The sequence below is a fragment of the Melanotaenia boesemani genome, chromosome 4 (assembly GCF_017639745.1).
Source record: "Melanotaenia boesemani isolate fMelBoe1 chromosome 4, fMelBoe1.pri, whole genome shotgun sequence".
In the NCBI taxonomy this organism is placed as follows: domain Eukaryota; kingdom Metazoa; phylum Chordata; class Actinopteri; order Atheriniformes; family Melanotaeniidae; genus Melanotaenia; species Melanotaenia boesemani.
This window is the reverse complement of record NC_055685.1, coordinates 15311827-15329841: the sequence shown is the minus strand read 5'-3', so window position 1 is coordinate 15329841 and position 18015 is coordinate 15311827. Positions and strand designations below refer to the sequence as shown.

Sequence of the window (18015 nt, the reverse complement as noted above, 5' to 3'; positions counted from 1 at the left end):
TGCATGGTGGAATAGTCAATTTATCAAAAAACTGATATACTTTCCATTTTTGTTAATATGTGACAGTATCCCAGGTAAGAGTAAAATCGTACACAAAACATAAAAATTCTTCTATACTTGAATCCTGGAGTTGCCTGTTCTGGCTTCCCCCTGTGAAACAATCCTCATCAGCATAAGCACATGTGTACAAGGTGATAATTTTCTCCACCTGTAAAAGTTCTACCCCAAAATGTCATAAGGGTCAAAGTCATTTTTGATTTTAAAATGCACATACACATATTTTACAAAAAGAGATGTGGAGTAGACGTCTCCTCCTCCTGTAAACAGATCATCAGACCTGCTTTTCATGACAATAAATGTGTGTAACTGTTAATGGCTGCAGATTTAGCAGCGTTATAAACAGCAATCAGCCTTCTGTGGAAGCAATCCTGGATAAGAACCTGCTGGAAGAAAAGTCCATTCAATATCAGTCCATCAGTCGTCTGTCTTCAGGTCAGAGTCAGAAAACTTTGTCAAAGTCACGTCAGTAGTTCTGCGCAGAAAGGCCAAATCAGAGCAGGTCAATTTTCCTGCATTCATGAGGATCCTTAAAGTTCATTTTAAAATTGTTTGGAAAACACTAATTGTTTTGGAGATTTTTATTATTAATGCTTTCAACTCCAAGATGATATGGACTCAAACCCAATTGGAATTTCTTTAAATAATGTGTCAATCATCAGCCAATTTTTTTGCTCGAGCAGCTCTTTTCTCTTTTACAAAACCCTTTTTTCATTATCATTGTTATTTTTATAAGAGAATCAGTTTAAAATATCCATGGATATCAGACCAATATGAAACAAGTTTTTAATTTTCTTCTGGTATCTCAATGGTCATTTTATAGTGCATTTTCCTGTTTTAATGCAGAGCTAACAATGACCTAAAAGTAATTTTACCTGCCTCAACATTTGTTGTTTTTTTTTTTTTGTTTTTTTTTAAGGTTTTCTTTGTTTTACTGAAAGTAATTTGCATACAGTTACATCTGATGACAGTTAATAGAGGAGCTCCTTTAACGTAATTTAATTTATACATCAGCATTTTCTTTAGGTCTTAGGAAATTCCCTCTAAGCAATTTATTTATTGATTCATCTGGTTTTAGATAGATTTCAGATTCTTAGTTTGCTCGACTGAAAAATAAATCTGTTATGTCTTCAGTTTGTATCTTTAAAACTGTTTCAGATTCAATTCTTGTTTAATATAGATTATAGATACAGTACCAAAAGTACTAAAACCTTAACCTAAGCCATTTGTGAAAGATAAAATTAAAATAATCAGGACCCAGAGACACATGAACAGTTTTGGTGCAAATCACGCACACACTTAAAGTTCTCAGGAAATCAGGGAACTTGCAGTTTGCATCACCACAGAGAACCAAGCAGAGAAACTGCCGTTCGGTATTTACATAAATGCACATAAGGATCAGTATGTTGGCATTTCCACCTCTGGCAGGAAGGTTTCACTCACTCTCACTGCTTCAGCTGTAGGAATGAGAGAGATACCATCTTATCAGATCCTGGATCAACAGTTAGATGGGTAATCTGGAGAAAATATAAATTCATGTGTCAGTGAGTAACAATTAGAATGCATCTGAAGGGATCAAAACAAAAAAAAATTATTTTCATCTCGTTTTACTCATTTTCTTTCTCCTTTATAAATGAGCTGATCAGTGTTGGATAACTGAGGAAAGGTTGTTGCCACCAGCTCACTAAACATGTTCTGTTCTTTTTAAATCATGAAAACAAAACAAGACAGGGTTAGTAGCTCATCGTGTCATGTTATGTGATGTCAGTAGCAAGCAGGTACTTCGTTGCAGTGAGCGTGCGTGTATTTGTAAATGCGTCTCTCGTTCCAGCTGTGAACGAGTCTTTTGTGTGTGAAATGTCTAGAAGTGAAGCTTTCTTCTGTTTACTCTTTAACACTTTCTTTCCATAAAAGATGTAGATCTGCTTAGCTTCAGTAGCTATATTAACAAAGTTTTGCATCAAGTCATTAATTATTTATAGTATGATATCAGAACAATCTCACCATTATTGTGTTAACTGGTCACATGACTGCCTCCATCTCCGAGTCAGCTCTGCCGTGGACCAGTCAGATGGCAAACCGCCTTTTGATTTTATGGCCAATGACCCTTTTCACCACATGGATGTTCTCTCTCTGGTCAGTAGAACCGGATGGTTTTCCAACCTCGGGCCCCCAGCACCCACCTCTCTGTTTGCCCCTCAAAGTCCAGCGGCCACGCCACCTTGGAGCTGGTCGAAGAGCTCTTGTCCTGGTTTGTCTTCTGAATAAACGCATGATCAGGAGCGTTGTGAAGGATGGTGTTCTACCATCGAAAAACAGATGTTTACATGTCCATCAAACATCTGGTTTTAGTCTCTTTGGAACTAGAAGCAGAGGAACTCTGGTGGTAAATGCTGGAGTATCTTCTGTCTTTGTTTCTTGAATCAGTATCAGGTGGAGCTGGTAGGAATGGGCATCAGTATCAGTTCATAGGACATGGTGGTGATAGAAAGTTTATATATATATATATATATATACATATATATATATCAGTGGGTCTCTGCTGACTTTTATCCCAGCGGAAGAACTGAGTCGAGTCAGGTATGCAGCCTGTGAGCTTCAGGAGAGAGTGTCTCCGACAGAGACGGAGGGAGGGGGAAAAGAAGAAAAAGGAAAATAGGGTCAATGTTTATCCTATAGAGATTATGTATGTGTCTGAGGAAAGATGCAAGTGTTTTCTCTCAAAGATTTGACAATGCTAAAAGTAAATCTTCAGTGTGTGTGTGTGTGTATAAGCAAAAGCATTCTTCATTGCAAGCAAAGTGTCGTTCAGATTTAACAGATCTAATTTCCTTTAAGGTAAAAATTGTTCATGTTTGACAAGTTTAAAAGAAAACACAAATTAAGTAGAAAGAACGCAATAAAATCAAAGCATTGTGATGAAGGTGTCCATAAGAAAAGAATGAAATTCTTATGAAAATATTTTATAAATGCAAATACAAGTCAGCTGAGACTCAAAAACTATAGTTTTTCAGATAGACCTATGGATAAAATGTTCTATTTTTTCTTTCCAAACAGACAACCAGCTTTTACAACCCGAAAGTGTCCTTGTGTGTATTAAGTATTCTGGAGCAGAGCAAAACATTTCCTCAGCCTGATCAGATCATTTTACATTATCTGGATGTTTTCCAGGCGTAAATTTAGCATCTCCTTCTAATTTAGTTTTTACTGTTAAAAGTACCCATTTTATTTCTTCATGAGATTTCTCATATCCTACTTAAACTGTTAGACAGAGCTTCATTATTACCAACGTGTCCTCTCTCTCTGCTGCTTCGGAAAGTGAGAGAATCTCCAACCACACACACACACACACACTCACACACTCTTTGACTCTTTTTGTTATCTTCTTATTTGGTTTCATTATTCTTTCCTTTTATGCTTCAGCAATACAATTATTTTATTTATTATATATTTATTTCTTCTTTATTTATTTTATAAGGTGCACCTATTTGACATATTTATGTATTTATTTTATTACTTATATTTATGTCCTTAACTATTATTGTTTGGCCCTTTTATTTATTTATTTATTTTTTCCTTTGTTACATATTGGGGGGTCCCATTCACCCTCCTTCTCCTTACCAGCTGTGTTCCCATTATGCAACTAGGATGTCTCCAAGTTGGATTTTTCTTCTTCAAGTAGCCCACACTCAGGCACAAAAATTGACTAAAACGCCTATTATTACCACCGAAGTTTTTACTTCAGTGCCGGACTAACCCTACCCTACCGCAGTAGAATAGTGACCTACCTTGTCTTCACAAGATAGTGGGATACCCTACCTTATTTTCATAAGATAGTGAGAGAAGGGGTGGTAAATGAGACTCCGATATGAAAACTTCTCACCGTGTGTGATTTGGGTGCCGCTCCACACGCAGACTTCGTTCTGGATATCAGTGGTGCCTGAACGGAGTCCCTCCGCCGTCCCCTGACGGTTAAGGCTGACCCAGGGGCTGAAGAATCCTTCAGGATGATTGTAGTGGAATTTATTTATCAAGGATCACACACTAAGTGAGAATCAAACAAAGCATTTAATTAAGAGCTGATCAGCAATGAGAGATCACACAGTCAAAGAAGCTTTGGCTGCACGAGTCTGGGGAGGTACATGTGTGCTTGGTTAATATAGCCAGAGCATGAGCTGATAACATCGAGGTCGAAGGTCATTGTAGTAAACCCCTCATGGCCTGGTACAAGGAAGAGAAGAAAAGGGGGAAGGGAGCTCACTAAATCCTTATCTGGGTACACAGTCATTCTCCTCCCTGAGTAAAACATAAGCCAAGCTTTAACAATGCAAAGTGTAGTCTACAGAATATAAGGGTTATGTGTAAATTTTCCATTACACTACTCAACTTTAGTGTTTCTGATAGAAGCTATGGCATGATCACTGTCTCTGTGTCCATATTAATGTGGCTGATGTCTCTAGTCCTCAGCCACACCTTAAAAGGTGGAAGTGGAGGATTTCTTAATAATTATAGTTTTGTAACAGGTAAGAGTATATAAGCTCAGCTCCAGATCCAGAGCAACGCTACATCAATCTTCATGCAAAGCTGACTTGAAGAACATAGATTTTCTTTACTTCTTGTTTAAGCACACACACACACACACACACAAACATTTATATGTGTGTGTGTGTAGTGTGTGTATGTATGTATATATTATGCATGCATGCAGTTTGATGCAGCAATTCAGCAAAGCGTGCAGCCCTTAAGCTATCCCACCAGTGTGAAGCCAGCATCATTGTGACGCCTCTAAATTGCAGACATGGACAAATACCTGCTAATGCATCTTATAAGACCAGGCTCACCAGTTTGCCACATTTTACAACCTGTGACAATCTTTAGTTTGACATTATCTCAGACTTAAGCGTTGTTTTAACTAGTGCTTCTACATTGACTGTTAATGTAAAGTCCAACATTTCTATTAAAACTCAGTCGTGTGTTTCATCTGTCAAATAAACTTTAGAAAATGACTATGGCTTTTTTTTTTATTTAAATATATCACCTCTGAGATTTGTCTGCAGTGTGAAAACTAAATATTTCATAGTGTGATAGTGTGTACTAGACTTGACACAAACACACAATTTAAATGTTGATTAGAGTAGCACTTTGTCATTGTTGCAGAACAATGAAAAGTCGTTTAGGAGCTCTGTAATAGCAGCAAAGTGGTTTGTACACAAGCAACTTGTACACAGGTGGCAAATGTATAAATAAAAATTAACAACATAAAATAACAAGCAAAAAATCAGATCATTATCTCATCATGTAGAAAGTATAACCTGATATCTGTTTCAGATGATGGTAGTTATCTGATTATGAAAAATTGGCCTAAAGTCCTTCTGAACAAACTCTTGACAACAGTGTGGGTTGGTTAGAGGCAGGTCAAAGTACTTTGGAAATCATCCTAAAAGAATAATAATGATAAAACAGAAAAGAAAAAACAGAAATAAAAAAAAGACTTTGTATGTTATCAAAATATTATCACTTTATAAAGGCTGACAAAAAAAATACAATCCACATTCCTTGCAAAAAGAGCAGGGATTTTCTAAAGAAACTGACTGACTAAAGACTGAGATAACATCAGTATATACGTTATCAAGTCAATCACCAGAGTTTCTGCTTCATCCACTTACAGGAATACATACTCAAGTGTTTTTAGAGATCCTAGTTATTACATAGAAACTATTGATGATGTTACTGTTTTACATGGCAATGTCTGCTGTAATTGTAATTATTACCATGGAACAGAGACAGGCAATATGTCACTTGGCAGCGCTGATTTCTGGTTATTACATAGAAACTATTGATGTTGTCCCCATGATATTGTTTTACAAGACAATGTCTGCTGTAATGTAATATTACTATGAAATAAAATGGAAACGTTCAATGGGTAATTTGTGGTTATTACATAGAAACTATCCAATTATAATGTGGTATTAATGACATTATATTATCATAATTACTCCTTTATTTAAGTTTGTACAGATATTAGAAGACTTTTCCAGGTAACTACCAGGTAATTACCACAATATTACCATAGTACTACTAAATAATTTCAGTTTTACTCTGTTGTTGTTCCCAGTGTTACTACTAGGATATTACCTGAGTATTACCAGGTTATTTGTATATATTAACATGAAATTACTACACTATTACCATACTATTACCATATAATTACAGAGCTGTAATGTAAAGTGCTACCAAACATTGCTCTTCACCCCTTTTATTAAGTTACAGAGCAACCTTTCTGGCAAACCCTTAAACAGATGCTGCACATGAAAACCTGGTTTTATGATCAGCATTAGTGTACTAACAAAATGCATTAGTGGTTTTGGAAAATTAAAGGCAACACCCAGTTTGCATTTCTGTCTGTCGTCTGTTTCTTTAGGAAATCATTGCTCTTTATTGCCAAGACTGTGGATTGTGATTCATGTTTTTTTTGTTTTTTTGTTTTATTGTCAGCCTTTATAAAGTGATAATATTTTGAAAACATACAAAGTCTTTTGTTATTTTTGTTTTTTTCTTTTCTGTTTTATCATTATTATTCTTTTAGGAGGACTTTCAAAGTACTTTGACCTGCCTCTAACCAACCCACACTGTTGTCAAGAGTTTGTTCAGAAGGACTTTAAAAGTGAGACATTCTAAGTCAAATAAGACAAATAGACACAAAACAGTGCTGATGTCAAAATTTAATCCATAATAGTTTTCACTTGTTGATCATCTGAATCCACTCTTATGCACGAGGAGTAGTGGCAGCTGTAGTTGTAGTTGCAGCTGTAGTTGTAGTTGCAGCTGTAGTTGTAGTTGTAGTTAGTTGGAGGAGGGCAAGAAGAAGCTGGGCAAGCTGTGAATTTGAAATTGAATTCTGGCCCTTCAAGAAAATCAGGAATGTTGTTACTAAGATACATACAGCATAGAACTGATGTTCATACATGGTTTTATTGGAGAAGATAGAAAACACTCACCTCATTTGAGTTAGAACCAGAGCTAGAGCGAGCAAATCGCTGGTGCTCCATCTGTTAACAAAATAAAGAAATAAATTATAGTTACCATGTTTGCTATCGCCTCATGATATACATTATTGATGTTGAGTATGACGATATGACACTTACAGGTTGAGCCAGAATGAGGCTCAGGAGGCATCCAAGAACAAGCGCTACCTTCAGCATGGTTTCAGGGATCACAACTGTTGTAATAGAAATTTTGAATTATTTCTCACATGAAGAAATTTGTTCAAATAAATATGAGGAAGTCCATCTTCACATCAAAAATACTAAAATAAAGGATTTACATTATTACCTTAGAGTCTTCACAGCTCTGCTTCACAGATAGACGAAGAGGTTGTTGTGTCCATCTGAAATTTGACGTTCTCTTATATACCTTAGAGGGAAAAAAACTGTTGGGAAACTGCAATCATTGGGAAATCTTCCACCTCCTTGTTTCAAGGTGTGACTAATGACTGGAGTATTTCATCACTATGTTGGACTCAATCATTTCTGACTTTTGTCAGAAGTACAATGTTCTAATTTATTTTGTCATTTAAATTTACATTGACCTGTTTTTGTTTTTTGTTTTTTTTCACTCAAACATTATTATTGTTATTGTTTGGGTTTATTCTTTGTTCTTTGGGGTTTACAAACTGTCCCACATTTTAATGCCTGGTCTTATATTTACAAATCAAGTTGATTAGTGTTTGGTCAAAGGCTACACCCAGTGAAATGTACATCCCTCCTTATCTTCTCATTTTTTAAAGAAATTGTTGCTATGCTGGATAAGCTATTTAGATGTGTACATACAATTTATATACACAATGACCAGACAATATAGTCTCAATGGTAAAGTTTTATTTTGTTACTGCCAGTCAGTGTGTGCTATCAATGGAAGTTTTCACCAATGAACCTCAGGACACCAGAGGAATATATATTTTCTTTTTTTTTTACAATTATTTTGTATAATAACTAGAACAGAGAAAGGAGAAACACAGGGGAAAAAAGTCCCCTTGACATTTCTCCCCATCTCAGTTTAAATACTGGAATACTACTGTACTAGCTAGATCATTTAGTTGAATTTAATCAGTGCAGATCAATGATCCTAATAAATCAACTGTTTATTTGATTTTATTTGCAATTTTATTTAATGGATAGCCCCTTGAGATGCAATATCTCGTTTTCAAGGGGGTCCATGAAAACAAAAGATACACAACACATTACAAACTGGAACACAACACAAGATGGCATATACATACAAGCAAACATAATACATTACAACAAAAGAAGAAGAAGAAAAAAAAAAAAGACAGAGGACCACACAACTCACGCAGTGTTAAAAGCTGTAGAAAAAAAAGTGAGTCTTTAGACAAGATTTAAAGCACTCCACTGTGGGGGAGATCGGACATAGAGGGGCAGAGCATTCCAGAGTCTGGGGCCGACTACAGAGAAGGCCCTGTCTAGTTTTAAGTCTTGTCTTAGGCACCACAAACTGGGACTGGCCCTCGGACCTCAGAGCGCACGCTGGAGTATCAATGGAGCTTGCTCTCTCGTGGAATCTGTTGTATCTGAGGGAAAGTGAGTGATCTGCACAAATGCAAATACTCTTATTTTGCTGAAACCATGACGGATTTACAACGGTACGGTTTCTTCCAAAATTTCTTAACATGGCTATAATTCTGGATACTTGAACATGTTGAAATTGAAGCTTTTGTCTTTGAAAAATGACTTAAACGTGCAGAATAGTTGTGTTCTCCATCAGAAAGCACAGTAAGGGTCATCAGAGCAGCATAGTGGCTCATTCGCCAGGCATCAGCAAATTCCAGACAATCACAGCCCATCAAACTGCTGGAGGTCCTATACATTGTACGGCAGAAGATCGGGTCAGAGGATGTGTTTTTGTTGGAGTAGTACTTCAGCTACACACAGTACGGCATAGACAGTCACCACCATATGCTGCTGACATTAGTTGAGTTCCTGTTTTTTAAGCTAAGGCTGCACCGAATTGCCAAGATGGCGACACTTATCTTCCAGAGAAGCGACATGCGTCAAAAGCTCAACAAAACAGTCTTTTTCAAAGGGTAATAGCCAAGCCATGTTTTAAACAAAAGAGTAAACAAAAAAAAGTAAAATCAAGAGTTGGAAATTCATTCTGTAAATTAAAGTGGGTAGAAGAATCGCCGTCAAATGCTAGTATGTCAATACTGCCAAGTGCAAAATGTCAGTGCTCACTTTGGGTCAGCACTTACCCACGATAGTGTGCACTACAGAAGAAAGTGCTTAGTGCGCACTACGCACTGCATTCCAGTGCAATCATGTAAGTGTGCTGATTGAGACACACACTGTTGTCCTCCATGTGTAAATCTCCACAATAGTCTAGTTCTCTGTACAGGGTGGGGATTTCAACAAGCTGCATTCCTTGATGTATATTTGTAAATCTTGTATCTAAATCTTGCAATTTTTGCATTGCAAATAAATGTCACTTTTATGTCCAAGATGTTACAGATATTTAATTTAATAATGAGAATAATGTGTTATACATGTATTATAATAAGTTATGATTATATAAATATTACTAATATAATAAAATAAATTGAATTGTTACATGTTTAAGCTAAACATAAGAAATCAAATTATTTTATATTGTCAATATTCATATATATGTATGTATATATATATATATATATATATATATATATATATATATATATATATATATATATATATACATGGCAATCTGTACACTGAGTTTTAGTAGCTGACTTAATATAAATACCTTGTGTGTGTGTGTGTGTGTCTGTGTGTGTATATTCATTGCACCTATCTGTTTATTTTCTGTTTATGAAAGTCCATGGTTAAAGCTGTGCTCTAGAATCTTTGGCTATAATTTTTCATTATCATTATTAATAAGTATTATTTATAAATATGCATTGTCATAGCAACATCTCTAGAATTTATAACAAAGCAAACCCCCAAAAAATCACAAAAAAAATTAGCAAGTTATAGTTATTTTTTAAGTGCATTCACCATTAAAACAATGTTATGATTGAACGAGCTGACTGGCAAGATGGCCTCCAGTGCAGACGTTGTCCTTTTAATATTGAACTTCTTAAGCAGGTGTCTCTTTCCTCTTGAACGGAAATTGTTAAACACCTGAGGCCATCTAACTGTCCTCTGGACAGTACTCCCTCTCTGGTCTTTAAGGATGTTTTCAGTAACATAGGGCCATGTATTGTTGACTTGATTAATGAATCTTTGAGGTCTGGCTGTGTTCCAGCTGCCTTCAGACATGCTGTTGTGCAGCCTCTCATTAAAATGAGGAGTCTTGATACCTCTATTCTCTTGAATTTTAGACAAATCTCTGAACCTCCTTTCTTGTTAATGGTTTTAGAGAAGTCAGTTTATATAAAGCTGCAGTCACCTTGAGCTTAACTGTATTTCCGAAAAATTTCAGTCTGGTTTTAAACGGTTTCATAGGACAGAAACAGCACTGCTGAGCGTTTTTAACGACCTGCTCTTGTCTGCTGACAGTGGTAGCTCTGCTGCTCTGCTTCATTTAGACCTTACATCAGCCTTTGATACAGTTGATCATCAAATCCTTTTATCCTTTCTTGACACATGTGTTGGCATTAGAGGCATAGCCCTGAAGTGGTTTCAGTCATACCTGGCAGACAGGGGTTTTTCTGTTTGTCTGGAACAGTGTTCTTTGGCAGCTTCACTACTTAGTTGGGGGTCCCACAGGGCTCTATTCTAGGTCCAATTCTTTTCTCTTTATCTATGCTTCCATTGGGTTCCATTTTTAGGAAGCATGGCATTGCCTTTCATTGTTTGCTGATGACCTACAAATCTATCTACCAATAGTTCTAGTTCTAGTTCTAGTTCAAGTGGATCCATAGACACCCTGTTGAACTGACTTGTGGAAGTTTATTCATGGTATGGGACAGACTTAGTTTCCTCAAACAAAGACAAGGCACAAATAATTGTATTTGGTCAGTCACACTTGTTAGATGGCCATATAGTTGGCTCATTTTTTCAGCACTGTAAGAACTTTCTGAGAAAACTTGGTGTGAATTTTGATTCTGGTTTTAAATTTGATAAACAAATTAGCTCTGTGGTCAAATCTAGTTTCTTTCATCTACAGCTCTTGAGTAGAGTGAAATCATATCTCCCTTTCAAAGATCTAGAAAGAGTTATTCATGTTTTTATTACCTGCCATTTGGATTATTGTAACGCTCTCTATTTTGGGATTGATCAGTCACTGCTCCATCGTTTGCAATTTGTTCAGAATTTGGCTGCTCGTCTGCTGACTGGGAGGAAATGCCATGAACATATCACTCCGATACTGGCTTCTCTTCACTGACTTTCTGTTCAGTACAGGATCCAGTTCAAGTGCTGACATCATCAAGTCAGTTGCTCTTCACAGTTCCTAGAACCAGGTTAAAAGGCAGAGGTCACAGAGCTTTTTCTGTCGCTGCTCCCTTTAACATCAAAACAATATCAAATTAGGTTATAGAAAATACAAAATAAACAAATGCAATTTAATACTCTAAATTACAAGTCAGTTCTATTAACAACAGCAACAAAAAGGTTAAAGTGCTCCATGACCTGATTAAACTGCATAAGAAATGGATAGAAAATAAATACAGTTTACTTCAGAAACTGAGAACTGCTAAACTGTGTTTTCTTTTTCCTGTTCCATTTCTTCTTTCTTTTTTGGTTGGGCTTTGACTCCTCTCCTTTTTAACATGGATCAGTCACCAGGGCTGCTACGTCAACTGTGGCTGTTGCTCCCGGCAAACGACTTATATGTTGGACAGCACAAACTGCTGCCTGGGTCTCCTTCGTGACGTCATAGAACTTTTTTGCCACTAGTTGCATACACCAGCTTCTTCGAGCACAACACAGAAACAAGTAGGCCTACCTGGCTCTCTTAGTTTCTGGCACCAGCTCCCTTCTTCTATCCATGCCCAGCGCCATTTGGATCTAATGCCCTTGACAATTAGCACGTCTTTCCCTGGCTTCATGAATTTACTCTCCTTTTTTTTTTCTGATTTCGGTGAAACAATCGTTGGCTTGGATGCTGCGTTCAAGACCACTCGGAGATAACGATCACGCTACAGGTTAACTCGGCGGAGAAAAACGAAGTGTGGCATTTTGTCATTATTGGCTGAACACTGAAAACATATGCAGCAGCAAGTTCTGCTTATTTTCGAAGATGAATATGTGTAATTTCCGACTTTAACATTGTTCATTGTTCAATTAATTTTCTACAATTCAGAGCCAATTCAGAGTCTCAACCACTATATCCATAGTTTTTTACTTTTTTATTTTTTTTATTTTTGCTTTTTTATTCCTGAATCATAGTGAAAAGCCGGAGATCCGGCACAGTGCTGCAATACTTTAAGCCCTGAAAGCACTTTATAAAAAGTTTGATTTGATTTACCAATTACCTTATTAGAGTGGAGAATTAGCAAACATAAAATGGTACAATAACACACTGGACATTAGCATTTCTATAGCAAGAAATATTTGAGCAACATTGCCATATAATCCTTTCCTGATCTTTCTGTCTTAAGACATTAGCCACACCTGCCACACCTGACTGCTGTTTACAAACAGCTTTGCTATTGTAATTCTATATAAGAGAAGCTCATCATTCAGAGCAACGTTCCAACAAACTCTTTGTCCCTCTGTGAGTCAGTCTGCTGGAGCTGTGAGAACTTGAAGTAACTATAATATGACTCCTATTGTAATAATTGTCAAAGGATGGGGCTATGGTGTATTTATATGTACTTGGATCCTATTAGTTCATTAAAAATAATGTTGATTTATTTTTTTTGTTTCTTTGTTTTTTCTACAACAGGTGTGATCACAAAAACCATGCTGAAGGTAGCACTTATTCTTGGATGCCTCCTGAGCCTCACTCTGGCTCAACCTGTAAGTGTAGCATTATGGTACAATCTTTTATCAGTGAAGTTGTGTGTGTACTAAATAATAATATAGGTTATATTAAATCTTCTGTAGATGGAGAATGAGCGATTTGTCCGCTCCAGTTCTAACTCTGGTTCTAACTCCAATGAGGTGAGTTTCTTCTTTTTATAATCAAATCACACTTAAAACTAGGTCTTTTTTTAAAAAATTCCTAATGATTTCCTCTGCTGTATGTTTAACAACACTGTTTTTAATTTCCCTGAAGGCGACCACCACTCAGTCTACAACTACAGTCCAGGGGGCTACATCGCTGAACCAGATTATTCTGAATCTTCTCCAACAACTTCTTCGTAACACAAACTGAAACCTGAAATGAAACCAGAAATAAATAAATGAATGATATCAGCTTTGTGTCAAATCAATTTATCCTGAAAAGGTGTGACTGGTTTTTTGTGGTGCCTGACAAACAAAGTCTATAAAAAAAAAAAAATGCAGAAAAGTATCAGATTGCTCATAACCTTGATGTATACAAAGTTTTTACCATATAGTGATGCAATAGATCTCAGAAACTGTATCACATATGATACCCACATGTTAAAGAGTTGAAATGAATATTTTACTGGTGCAAGTAATTTTGAATTGTGGAAAAAGGCAATATTAATCAAATCAAAAGGGAATTAGAAGTGATCAATTCTTACAATGAAACTAAAACCATATTGTCTATACATTCAGTACTGAAATGCAAGCAAACATGTCTGATCAATTTATATGTAATTTCACAGCCTTTTAAAAGATTCTCTGTGAACTTTCAATATGTGGCAGTACAATATGCATAACATGATAATAACTAATTTTGCCATTCATGCTACATAGCTATTTCATTTATTCTCTTTTTTTGTTAGTGTTCATCAAAGATGTAACAATTCATTAAAATGTAAAATCTTATTCTTGTCACATGTAATTCTTTCTGGCTTCAGGTTGAAAATAAATTCACATTTATGGCTGCAAATGTGAATGAATCGTACACAGATTTCTTTTTACAACAGTGGAGCCCAAGACAGCCTCCAATCATCCACTGTTATTTTAAGTTTTAATTATTTAACTTTACAAAGCAAGGAAATTGTGTAGGATTTTGTATGGAGATTTAGGTAAAACAAGAAACTCATAGTGTTGATTCAGTAAAATTAGCTGATCAAGACCATCATTAGACCAAACTTTAAGTTTGTATTAAAGCATTTAAGATTGTAAAGATTTTAAAGAGATTTTCCCTGGCCGGACAAATATATGGAGCTTTTCAGCAGAAGAGCATCATACCAACTAAGTGATGTCATTCTTGGAGACTGGGGAGCTTGCAGTGAGGAAATAACGGATTCTGCATAATATCAAAAAATTTGTTAAAGATATAACTGAAGTCACTCCTCAAATTACTGAGGTTTAAATCCATAAAATCATTTAAAGGAAAAGAACTGATTAACTGAGGAAGGCTGAAAATATATCACTTAAGGGCATTGAGCAATAATACATAACAGATATTTCTAAGTATCATAAAACATTACCAATGAAAATGTTATTTGATCAGTGTGTGTTTTTGAATCCTGCGTACTGAAACTTTAGTTACAGTAGCAACTTATTTCCTAAAACATGACAAGACATTGAGGCTTCTTTGAGTGTTGCTGTAATTTAGCTAAACCACTAAGTCACTTGATTTGTAACCATAAGACAAGGTATTTCCGGAAATTTCCATGTGTAACTGGTTTAAGATTTGGTAATACTGAAGGCGAATATAAAGGTTTAATAAGGGACCACTGCAATAATGGAATGTGTGCTTGTGTGAGAGTGATGCCTTTAATGTTGTTTTTATTTGCACGTTTTCTATTTTTATTAGGAGTGGAGCTCAGTTAAAAATAAAATATTTAATTAATTATAAGTTTTGTAATTATTAATGAATTAATCTTAATTAATGAAATTTTTATTGCATAACAATATTAGCTCCAAAAAGCAACATTTTTTCATTTACATGCATTTTAGTGGAAGAATTAATTAAATAATAGACAGAGACATTAATATTGTAAACTCAAGCTGTAGTAATGTCTGGAAAAATGCATTTTTATTGCATTCAAAATATCCCCGCCTAAAATAAAACAGACCCAAAGTTAAAGTTCTATTTTACGTACTTTAACTGTTATCTGATTAAGAGACCACCACATGTTACAGTACTTTTAACTTTTGAAATGTTTTTGTCAACACTCTTTAATAATAGGCATTAATATATGACAGTAAACCAGGGCAGGATCAGACAGTGTTAACTTTGCATGTTTCATTTTCTGTCTTCACTTCATAGCAGAGATGAACATCTGCTGTTCTGACTGCAGCTGTGAGCGCTTCAGGACAAGGAAGGGTCTGCAGCTTTTTTTGATTTCTTTTAAAAAGAGTCTCTAGAGGGCTCTGAAACTTGTTAAAAATAAGTCCAAAGTTGCTAAGTTGTTAGCCAATGTGTACGCCAGTCTAATCGGTGTACCAGGAACTCATGCAATGACAAATGTTCTGTTCTGTTTGGAATTCAAACTGTGATTTAATATGTTAATTTTCTCAATGCATTAATGTTTTTATAATTAATTTATCATAAGGCTTTAAAGTCCCACCGCTAATTTTTATACAAGTCAAACTAAAAAAATTTAGTATATTGCACAAAACTTAATTTATTTGAGTAAATCAACTTAAAAGAGGAAACTAATATATTATATAGACTCATTATATGCAAATTGAGATATTTCAAGCATTTATTTTTTTATAGGCGGAAAGTCAGAAGAGTTTGCTGGCCATTCAAGTACAGTATTTCCGTGGTTATTGAACCAGGTTTGGTTCTTTTGGCAGTGTGGGCAGGTGCCAAGTCCTGCTGGAAAATAAAGTCACCATCTCTAAAAAGCTCTTATGCTGAAGGAAGCAAGCCATGCTCTAAAATCTCCTTGTAGATGGCTGCCTGAACTCTGGGCTTAATAAAGCACGGTGGACCAACACCAGCAGCTGACATGGCTCCCCAAATCAACACAAACTGTGGAAACTTAAGGAGTTCTTTGCGGGTGTTTTGAATTATTAGCTATATATATATATATATATATATATATATATATATATATATATATATATGTGTGTGTGCAAATTGACCTGTCACTGAGAGGGTTCTGAAAAACTAGCAGGTAAACAGCAAAATCAATTATCAACAGGAATGAAATATGGCAAAGAATGGCTTCCACATAATTCTGCATTTCATCATTATTTTCAGAGTATTTGGCCATAGTCCTTCAGGGCTTGTTGATTGCTAAATCATTACTGTGCAATGTGCAGCTCCAGGTATCTACCTCCAAGGTGCATCATACTTTTTAATTTAGTAGTTCCTCTATATAAACATACCGATTAATTTCTTGGTAGTTCCCAACCACTATAGTTATTTCCAATACAGTAAATCACAAATGACATCTCAACAACTATTCTGCTAATTCTTTTCCAACTTGATACACTTGTTACTTTGCCATGAACAAAGAGATGATCCACAGCTACTGTGTCAGACACAGTCTGCTGAAGGTAAAAACACCTGTGATGCAAGCTGATGTTCTTGCAATGCAATTCAGTCACATGAGCATAAACAGTCCAGGAATCATTAAGGAGCTTTTTGTATAAAGCACATAGTCTTAAAGTATTTCTCTGGTTATTAGTCACACTTAGAAATGTGGGTGAAAGATTTCTCAATCATTGCAGTTTCTTAAGAAATTAGTTTCTGTAACTGTATAAAAGAGGAGCTCAACATTCAGACAACACTACAACAACCTTTTTGTCCATTTGTGAAACAGTCTGCTGAAGCTGTGAGGACCTGAAGGTAATTCTATTATTTGTATTCTTACTATAAATTTCAATTTGTGGACAATAAATCTTAATTAAATTTTTGTCCTACATTTGTAATCACAGAAACCATGCTGAAGGTAGCACTTATTCTTGGATGCCTCCTGAGCCTCACTCTGGCTCAACCTGTAAGTGTAGCATTATGGTACAATATTTTATCAGTGAAGTTGTGTGTGTACTAAATAATAATATAGGTTATATTAAATCTTCTGTAGATGGAGAATGAGCGATTTGTCCGCTCCAGTTCTAACTCGGGTTCTAACTCCAATGAGGTGAGTTTCTTCTTCTTTTTATAATTAAATCACACTTAAAACTAGTTCTTTTAATGATTTCCTCTGCTGTATGATTAACAACGTTTCTAATTTCTCTGAAGGCGACCACCACTCAGTCTACCACTACAGTCCAGGGGGCTACAACCACTGCGGCATCTCTGAACCAGATTATTCTGAATCTTCTTCAACAACTTCTTCGTAACAGAAACTGAAACATGAAGTGAAACCAGAAATGAATAAATGATTGGCATCAGCTTTGTGTCAGATCAGTTCATGATCCTAAAAAGGTGTGACTGCTTATCTTTTGTGTCTGACAAATAAAGTCCATAAATTAAATAAAAAAGAACATTAAAAAGTTTTTTTTTTTTTTTTTTAATGAAAAATCATATCTATCATACATTGTGAATCTCATCAACAAAAAGGCAATCCTTTTAAAATGAAGTTTGTTTTTAGGACCATACACATCTGTGATGAAAGGTGTAGAAAACAATGTGATCATAAACCAACTGCAAAAATAAGATTTTTGCTTTATATTTTGAAATTAGCATTTAAGCTGTGAAACAAACAAAAGACAAGAAAATAATTCAAATCAGTGAAGCAACGATTTATTCTTACAATAAAACAAAAGATATAGTTTGTGCAAGGCGGAAAGACTTTTAATGAACCTTTAGGCTACAGCATCAATTTAACCTGTGTTTTACTACACCAGCTTTCATTATGTTTCTTACCATAGACCACAATACTTTTAGCCTGACAACTAAATGCAGCAGAAAAATAAACCAGTTTACAATGACAAAATAAAAGAACTTGAGTTCCCAAAAGTGAAATACTTGTATCCA

At 35.5% G+C, this 18015-nt stretch overlaps 1 long non-coding RNA gene across 1 annotated transcript; it reads left to right on the top strand.

Annotated features, from left to right (window-relative positions):
- Window positions 1-12719: 12719 nt before the first annotated feature.
- LOC121638805 lies at window positions 12720-13564 on the top strand. The gene is made up of 4 exons (XR_006010081.1): window positions 12720-12802; window positions 12940-13013; window positions 13101-13157; window positions 13273-13564. It is a non-coding gene; the product is annotated as an uncharacterized LOC121638805 (long non-coding RNA).
- Window positions 13565-18015: the final 4451 nt, after the last annotated feature.